Source organism: Osmerus eperlanus, chromosome 5 (assembly GCF_963692335.1).
Source record: "Osmerus eperlanus chromosome 5, fOsmEpe2.1, whole genome shotgun sequence".
Taxonomy (NCBI): domain Eukaryota; kingdom Metazoa; phylum Chordata; class Actinopteri; order Osmeriformes; family Osmeridae; genus Osmerus; species Osmerus eperlanus.
Window position 1 is genome coordinate 9,268,180 of NC_085022.1, and position 9,329 is coordinate 9,277,508.

The window sequence follows — 9,329 nt, forward strand, 5'->3', positions numbered from 1 at the left end:
GGCCCTATCCTGGATCTTTACATTCATTTAGCCCAATAAAGTTCATGCATATTATGTTTTCTCTCAAATAGGGTATGCTAAAAAAGTTTTTTCTTAAAGGGGTGATTGACTGGGTTTTTGGGGTATTTCACACTGTTCCTTAAAGTCTCCGAATAGGGTATGTAACATTGGTTGGGGTGAAAATGGCCCGGGTGCTGTTCTATGCCCCCTGCCCCCTAGGTTTTCTCCTTTTATGCTATGCTCATGAATATATAGATGAGCTGCGCGCTGATTGGTTGGTTTACAACGAGTGAAGCTGCGGAGAAAAGACACAACACTCACTGAAACAACAAAGGTGGAGACTTGAAATAAAAACGTACAAATAAATCTATTGTGTCTACACAACACTGTTTTTAACAGATTGACTAGATATCATTTGAAATGATTACGTTAATTGTTTCCACTTCAGTTGTCGAAGCAAACAGGATCGCCTTAGGTGGGTAACGTTAGCACTACAGCTTAGCAAACAAACTATCGTGATTCAGTATACCATAACTAACAATCTTATAGCTAATTCCACATTGTGATCTTAAAGATCCTGTAAAGTAAATTCCATGTTTTGCTTCTAAGTACATTATATACATGTGAAATGAGTTCCTGAAAGCATGTGCAAAGTGCTAAAACTTTGTCGCACTGAAATGTGAAGTTAGACCGAAGAACAGTTTCTCTTCCGTTTTCAGATCAGGTTTTAATGGGCGGAGCCAAAAAATGTTACCTACGTCATTTCGCCCCATCTACGTCAGATCGCCGAATGGCTCCTCCTGCTGTACTGTTATTGTAGCTTACATCAGCTAGCTAGCTAGCTTCAGGATGTCTCCCACCACCCGCAACTGCATCTTCCCTGGATGCAAGAACTCCAGCTGCGCTGCAATGCCATTTAAGTTCCCTGTTGATAATGAAAGGAAAAATAGGTTGATAGATTTTGTGAAGATCCACGCTCATGGAAAGCTTCGGATAAACTCCAACAGCCGCCTCTGCGCCATTGACCATTTCACGGCGGACAGTTTTAACATGGACCAGAGACAGACGGGGTTCACCAACACACGGCTTCTCTTGCACCGGGACCATCCACCGCCGCCAGCAGTTCATCACTCAGTTCTGTGTGCTTGATATAATTATACTAGATAACTTTTCCAGAGGTATCTCTGCTATAATTAGTGCAAACCGCTAACTTGATATTAGGCTACTCGGTGTAGAATGATGGTATTTTGGTGAAATGGTAGCTAATGTGCTAGAAGTAGTTGGAGAGCTCACTGCTCTCTGCTGTAAATGTTTACTCCTGTGAAACATACAGATGCATATAAATGAAATATTCCTGCGAGGGGGCCGAGCCTTCAGCTACTTCAGGCGACACGTCCCCCCAGTCTCGAACAGAGAAGACTGCTGATTTTCTTACGATTTCAAAGCCTAATTGAACATGCTTGTCTGTGTTTTTTTTCATTCGAATTTGGATGGGTAGTTAATAACACATTATTCTGTGGTGTGGTGAACTTGAAACTTGTTTTTAATTCCACTTTACAGGATCTTTAACCCTTGTGTTATCTTCGGGTCATTCTGACCCATCAGTCATTGTGACCCACCGTCGTATTGCGACAGATTTACCGCATACAAAGACAAAGTGAAGCATTTTCTTTTAACCGTTGGGCTGTCTCAGACCCCCCACATTGCAAAGGTTAAAAGAAAATTATTTTAATTTGTTTTTGTATTGGGTAAAATTGGGTAAACACAACGATGGTTCGTTATGAACCTTTGGGTCATGTGACCCGAAGGCAGCACGAGGGTTAAGAATCCTTGTGGTTGAACGGAATTATTGCCGTCCTGCAATGCAGATGGCGTGGTATCGAATACGGGAGCGATGGCTTTCATCTAACAATACAATTAAGCCCAAATATAATTTTCGAACTGTATGAGACAATGTCTTACATATATATATATATATATTTATACACACAACAGCACACAAACAGACAAATAAACAAACAGAATTTCGCTAATGGCACACAAGTAACTAACTTTCTTTAACTTGCTCTAACGTTCTCTAACTGTCTCTGACATTTTCTAACTGTCTCTAACTGTCTCAAACTCTCACAAATCTCTCAACCAAGGTCTCACGCATTCAAAACTTTGGCTTTGCGCCTCATTTTATACCCCTACACGTCAGTCTTTTGGCAAGTACGAGACAGGTTTCGTTCAAGATCACGTCACAAAACGTTTCGAAACACTTTGACACGTGACCGTAAGTGTGTTTAAAACCCGTCTCGAAACATTGTTCCGATGCAGTGAGTGTTGAATGTGTCGGGACAGTATCGACACCACAGTACCAAGCGGACCATCACTAGCTCTAGCTATCTTGCTGAAAAATAGATCTGGACAAACATGCATCTTGAATTGTAGATTTACATGACAACACAGGTTATTTATTTAAATGAATCACAGTCAGGAACATGAAATAACGTTAGCCCCATTGCCAATAAACTAGGCTAAATCATCACACATTCTATAAGGACTTGCGTTAGCAAGCTAAACTAGTTTACATGCCTACAGTCTAGGTCAGGGGTACTCAATTAGAAACCCAAAAGGTCCACTAACCAAATTTCCATTCAGTCCAGGGTCCGGAACAATTATGGTTTATTTTTCTGGCCCTTACCTCAGAGTTCTGGGGGTAATTTTGTTCAAAGTGTCCATGCTTTGTTTCATAGTGACCATAGCCGCGGGAACATAGGATATTTTATCAGGGGGGTGCTGCTGGGGGGGCGGGGGGGGGCTCTTAATGCTGCGGGGCGGTAGGGATGGACTGGGAGTAAAAATAGGTCATGCGCATTCTGTTTGATGTGATGCTAGTTCGTGAGAACGCTAGGATACTTAATGCGAGCGCGCGTAGCACGCAACACCATTTTTTTGCCTTTATTTGAGCACAAAATGGTTTTTTGAGCTTTATGTAAAATGAACATAGCCGTTTTTCAATTGGTAAAACCTTGTCTAGTGGTGTCTAGTGATGTCTTTTTGTCTCTTAATGTTTCAGCCCCACCCTTACGTTTCTTAGCCTGGTTTTCCATTGTTATTCTTCTCCCGGTGCTCCCGATGGCCAGTCCGCTACTGCGGGGCTGGGCTGTGCCGCGGTGGTGAATTTTCAAGTCATATCATTGGAAATTCTCGTGCTGTCAGGGGGTGCTACAGCACTCCTAGTTCCCACGGCCATGATAGTGACGTTTCACATTAGCTACCACTATCTCATTAAACACCGGTTTTGTGCGCCCCACCGGCAGCACAAATGCATACTTGTCTGAAATTTGGATTTTCGCCGGGTTTAGAGCTCGCCATGTTTTTCGCTAAGGAAGAAACAGGTACTGTTAGCAAATCGATTAGCCTGCGTTGTTGCGAATGACACACACAACCTGACCCACAGAGGTTGCAACCAACTTTCAGTGAGTGAGTTGTCATGGTGATTACAGTTATTAAAGCTCCTGATTGGACCTTTGTATTGGACAAGTAAGATAGAAACCACATTTAGTTGGAACAAAAAGATGTGCCGGTTAAAATGGAAACGTTCCGTCAAAATGAATTAATTCCATAATAATATATCGGTTATAGGTCCGGGTCCTGATAGGGAACCGCCTGGGTCCGGACCCGGACCGCGGTCCGCCAATTAGTGACCCCTGGTCTAGGTGTTTTCGCTATCTAGCTGTTCTTGCATTCCTTGCAAATCAGCGTTAATAAAAAGCAGATGAGCTAGAGTCTAGCTAACATAGACATGCATGGCTGATGTTTATATATACCGTACTGTAGCGTAGAACAGTGTTTCCCAACCGGGGGTGCTGATGAGAGCAGGGGTGCCGTGTAAAAGTCCTTCAACCAGTAGCGGACTGGCCATTGGGAGCACTGGGAGAATTCCCGGTGGGCCGAGACACGTCTGGGCCGGAGGGACGCTTGCCTTATAATTTTTTTAACTACTAATAAAATGTCGGCAGAAGATTGAGCGAAACGGTTGTCCGTCCCCCATTTCCCCAAGGCCGGTTGGTCTATTCCAAATGAACGTCTGTGCAGCCATTACCCCGCCCCCTTTGTCTTGCTTACACTCGACAGTGACACTGAGATCGAAAGCTAGCTAGTAGAGACTATATAACGATCGAAAACCAGGCTAAGAAACGTAAGGGGCTGAAAAATAAGAGACAAAAAGACAATCTTCACTAGACAACGTTTTACCAATTGAAAAACGGCTATGTTTATTTTACATAAAGCTCAAAAAACTATTTTGCGCTCAAATAAAGGCCAAATTCTTAGCTCCCCATTAACTGTGAAACTCCCTAACTTACATTTACATTTATTCATTTAGCAAACGCTTTTATCCAAAGCAACTTCCAAGAGAGAGCTTTACAAAGTGCATAGGTCACTGATAACAACAAGATAGCCCCAAAAAACATTGCGGGTAGCCAAAACATGAAGCACATATTGTGAACAACCAAAATAAGTGCCAAAGGGAAGAACCACAAGAGCATGTAGTTAAACAAGTTACAATTAAACAACATGAATCGCTATAAGTGCAAGTGTACCTGTAGAAAAGCAAGCAACAGTAAAAAATATTTCAACAATTTAAATCAGTTACCACTAACCAACAAGAGCAGCAAGGCTCTAAGCAATAGTCATTGTGATCCTTGAGGAAACTAACATGGGGTCCAACTTGCATTACATCAAACACAGAATGTGGATGCATTGGCAGGGCAGCTGTGGTGGCGTATACAGGGGTCGGTTCTGGTGGCCCAGTCTGGATAAAAGTCCAGGGACTTTTAACCCTTTACTCCCAGTCCATCCCTGCCTTCAACGAATTTTCCTTGTAACTGGATGAGTCGACTGACATTAGTGGGCACGCACGCTCAGCTCCTGGCAAATGTTCGATTCGTAGATGGCGACAGCATTAGAGAAACTTTTTTATTTTGTAAATCAATGCCTGACAAAACAACAGGAGAAGAAATATATTGTGTGACAGCAGAGTATCTTGAACAGGGGGGGTTGAATTGGAAGGACTGTCACAGTTTATGTACTGATGGGGCCGCTGCCATGACTGGGAGTACGAAGGGCTTCATTAGCAGAGTCAGAGCGCAAAACCCACATGTGAAAGCCACTCCCCCCTATTTTGACGATCTGAAATGCAAGTATTGAAACGCAAAGCACAAGTAACTTTGTGGGCGGGACTCCGGCTCGGTTGCTATTTTGCCGGCGGGATAAATGACTTTGCGCCTGGCGCAAATCTAAAATGGGTAGGTCTGAAGTAGCTACATTACTAATTGGTGTGGTTTGGGCGTAACGTGCAATAAACCAATCAGAGCGTCATCCCACATTCCCTTTAAGAGCAGCGCTTGTTCCATGGCGGATTGCTATTATAACGGCGGATTACGGCGATTTGCCAGGCGCACGCCACAGCCAAGGAGACCGACGTTCTAGTCAGGGCCGTAACAGATAGATAAGTGACATTGTATGGGAAAGGCAGAGCAGTTTTCTCATTGCACTAAATTGCCCGCTCATTCAAATTCTTATTTTTATATAGCCTACCCTATATTTTATTTTTTGTTTAGTTCTTGGAATTAGTTTAACTATTGTACTTTTTTACTTAATTTAAGACCTGTATATGTTTATTGTTTGCACCTTCCTGCCACAGTAAATTCTGTGTTTGTGTAACAGGCTACATGGCGAATAAACCGAATTCTGATTCTGATGGAGATGGGAGAAGAAACCCACCCAAATTAGCTTCGGTTAAACAGGCGTGGGAGAAAATGTCATCGTTCTCAGCCACTCTGTTCGCTGATACTCGCTGTTACTTCTACTTTGGCTCTCGACGAAGGCGGTCGCATTTTTCTCTCCTCCCCTCCCTGACCTTCCCTGCTTGGCTGTGTCTTGTGTCTTTTCTTGTCTCAAGATACTCTCATCATCACTCTCCGAAACTAGAAGTATGGAATTAATTAGCAGGTCTCTCAATGCTATTGACACCATCTTCTCGAAGAGAAGCTCGGGTTCGGGGGAAACCAACTGTCCGGACGGGACGTTCGCAGCTGGCTACACGATGGACACGTGGGAGAATTGGCGTGTCGTGTGTCTAGCGGCGCTTTCCGTGGAGGACGTTGAAGACATCTTCATATTCGGAACCATGATTACAGGCTTTCTGCTGTTTGGAATAGGCGCTGGCTTTGTATATCGGAAAATCAAGGAAACGGCTGCAGCCATCAAAAGCCCCGTTAGGCTGCCCGATATGATTGATGCGGTGGGCAGAGTTGTTGGAGCTCAGACTGTGAACTTACAACGCAGCATTGATTTCAACAGGGATAAGTTTGCGGCTCTGCAAAGGAAGATGGAGGACATTGAGACCTTCCTGAAGGGTGGACGTGAAAATTGAGTTTCGGCTACTCGTCAAAACGACTACCCCAATCTTATCCACTTTCGGCCCCGTAACCAGCACAGGCCTTGGCCAAGGCCGTCGCTGGAAAACAACGCCCCTGGAGAGCGCTGAAGCGAGACTATCTTGCTCCTCCCTTCCCCCCCCCCCACCGACATCTGTGGTTTGGTCTCTGCCCGGGTCATGACCAAGGATGTCTCCTGGCCAACACAATCTGCATAGGGAGAATCGGGCTGATTGTGGCCTAGGTCGAGGGCGCCAACCCAGACCTACTCACACATTAACTTTCACCTACTACAGATATCACCACCCCCCCACCCCCATCCAAGAGCCTTCGCCTGCTTGGTTCCCCAGGGTGGCTGGCGGGTCTGTGTCCAGCGCCTACCATGGCTGCAGGTCCAGATGCTGCTTGTCTACCCCCCCCCCCCCACTCCCCGTTGCAAGTCACGTGTTTTTGTAAATGTTGTTGTGCTTATGTGCTGAGGTTTTTGTCTGTTCCCACACTGTACTCCTCTAGGAGCATTGTCTGGGGGTTGCCTTTTTCTCTCCTCCTCTCTCCTCATGTTATGCTGTAACTTTCTAGTTGGCGCCGGAAATGGCTGCCTAGGTAGGCTCTCCTGCCAAAGTAAATTCCTTGTCTGTGCAAACTTTCATGGCGAATAAAAACCAATTCTGATTCTGATTCGCTGGTAGAAAATCAACCAGAGACATCTGACTTACGTACCTCATGGCCAGACCTAGTACAGAAGCTACATCAAAATTGAGCAGAAGTACGTAGGAGGGCAGAGCCAGGCTAGTACACAGAGCAGCGCGCAGCAAATTTGGGGGCGTGACCAAGGTACAGACCAGAGGCTCTGGCAGAGCCAAAAAGGCTTTTTCAAAACCTACCCTTTTACAGCTACATTTTTAAATTGTGAGATTTGCATAGGAAAGAGGTGTTAATGGACGTTGAGGTTCACTGTATGTCCATTTTACCCACTGAACTGTCGTTATTCAACTGTGACAAGGTAAATTCGGTTCTACAATCAATGACCCCTTTAAAGTTTTTCTTGAATAGTTTGTAAATCCATATGTTTTAAACACTCTTTTGTTATCTCCATCCCTCCTGTTTGAGACATGATTCATCCCATGGCTCAAATCAATACATAACAAAATAGATTCTTTAGTAACAAATTCCTCCTGTTAATTTACATAACCCACCATTTAGGTGACACTTCTTGCACTTCTCTCAAGACAGTCTCATCCACATTTCCTAATGTTAAGACATCCTGTATGGCTACCTCTTTTGCTGCCACATCTGCTTTAGCATTCCCAGAAAAATGAAATCAATGTTATCAGTATGAACTTCCAGTAGAGCAAACAAATTCTTCATAATCGATATCTTCCCAGGTGATCATTACCCTGTCATCATGCAGGAGCAATTCCCTTTTCAAACCATAGTATAGGGAAGACTATTATGAATATTAGCAACAGTAAGCTACATATGGTAGGCCTACCACGGATGTCACAATACTATGGACGAGGAAATAGGTCACCCATCTTTTCTACCTTTCCCTGCTCACTGTGTCCTATCTTTTTAGCCTATTTAGTCTACACCCTATGTCTCTTTCTTGGCCGGTCGGTTTCTCACTGAGGTTGAGACGGGCCTTTCAATAAAAGAAAGACTCCCTTTTGTAGACAGACTTGTGCCTCAAGAGACGGTGGTGAGTAACTAATCTGACCCTATATCAATGTCCCTGACTTTCTTACAGTGTGTCACACTGTAAGAAAGTCAGGGACATTGATATAGGGTCAGATTAGTTACTCCAAAATGTCCTCTCTGCTATTTTGACCACAGTGATTAGTACCTGATATGGTCCTTCCCAGCTTGGGCTGGACCAGTTCTTTCAATGGCTGGTTTCTGGACCCAAGAACGCGAGGATGTACTCCTGGAGTGATGCGAAGAGAGAGCATACTCCAACCGAGACAGCAAAAGTGCCGCAATGAGAAACATCACGACTAGCTAGCTAACTAGTTCTACCATGTTAATCTGTTAACAAGATAACCTATTTACATTTAGTAATTTAGCAGACGCTTTTATCCAAAACGACGTACAAGGGAGAGATAGTTGACTAGTTGCTAACACGGTTGTTTCATTAGTAGACTATGGTCACTGCTCCCTGATCTAGTAGGCTACAAGTATCAGTGTATTGCAGTGGCAGCGCCAGACATTATTTTAGTGTTTTAGCGAGGGTGCTATGAAATGAGGGTGATAGCCTATGTGTCACATGGTTCTCTACTACACCTCCCCACCATATGTCTATCATCTGTTTACATGTTTTCTCTCTGAAGCGTCTTGGGGGTCAATGAAAAACGCTAAACAAACCGATTGTATGATTATTATCATTATCTAGGCTACTTCCGACGGACGCGCACGGTCTGCGACGGTCACTGACAAAATGCATACAGCATGTTAGAGTCCGCAGGTGACCACTAGTCTACCATGTCAGACAGAGTGAAATTAATCTTGGAATAGCAGATAGAATTAACTAAAAGAAATGCGTTAAAAAGGTATATATTATTTCAGTTCACAATCATCAATAATCACATTGAACCTTATGTATACCTAGCACGCACACAGACAGACTGCTTTTCCTAGGCTAAAGAGTTTTTGATTTTTTTTTAAGGCGGCTCCAAAAAAATAAAAAGGCAAAAAGTTAAAATCTTCAGCAAAAAAGGGCCTCTTTGTTGCTTATCAACCGAAACTAGTCTTCAGCGACACTGCAATCAATGCACGCAACAAATCAGACAGCATTCATTAATGTTACACAGCTAACTGTTACCACGCAAACTTTTCCAACTAGCTTTTACAAAAACTCCTTTGTTGGACTCCAAACATGCGAGGTGGATATTTCTGGAGTTTTGG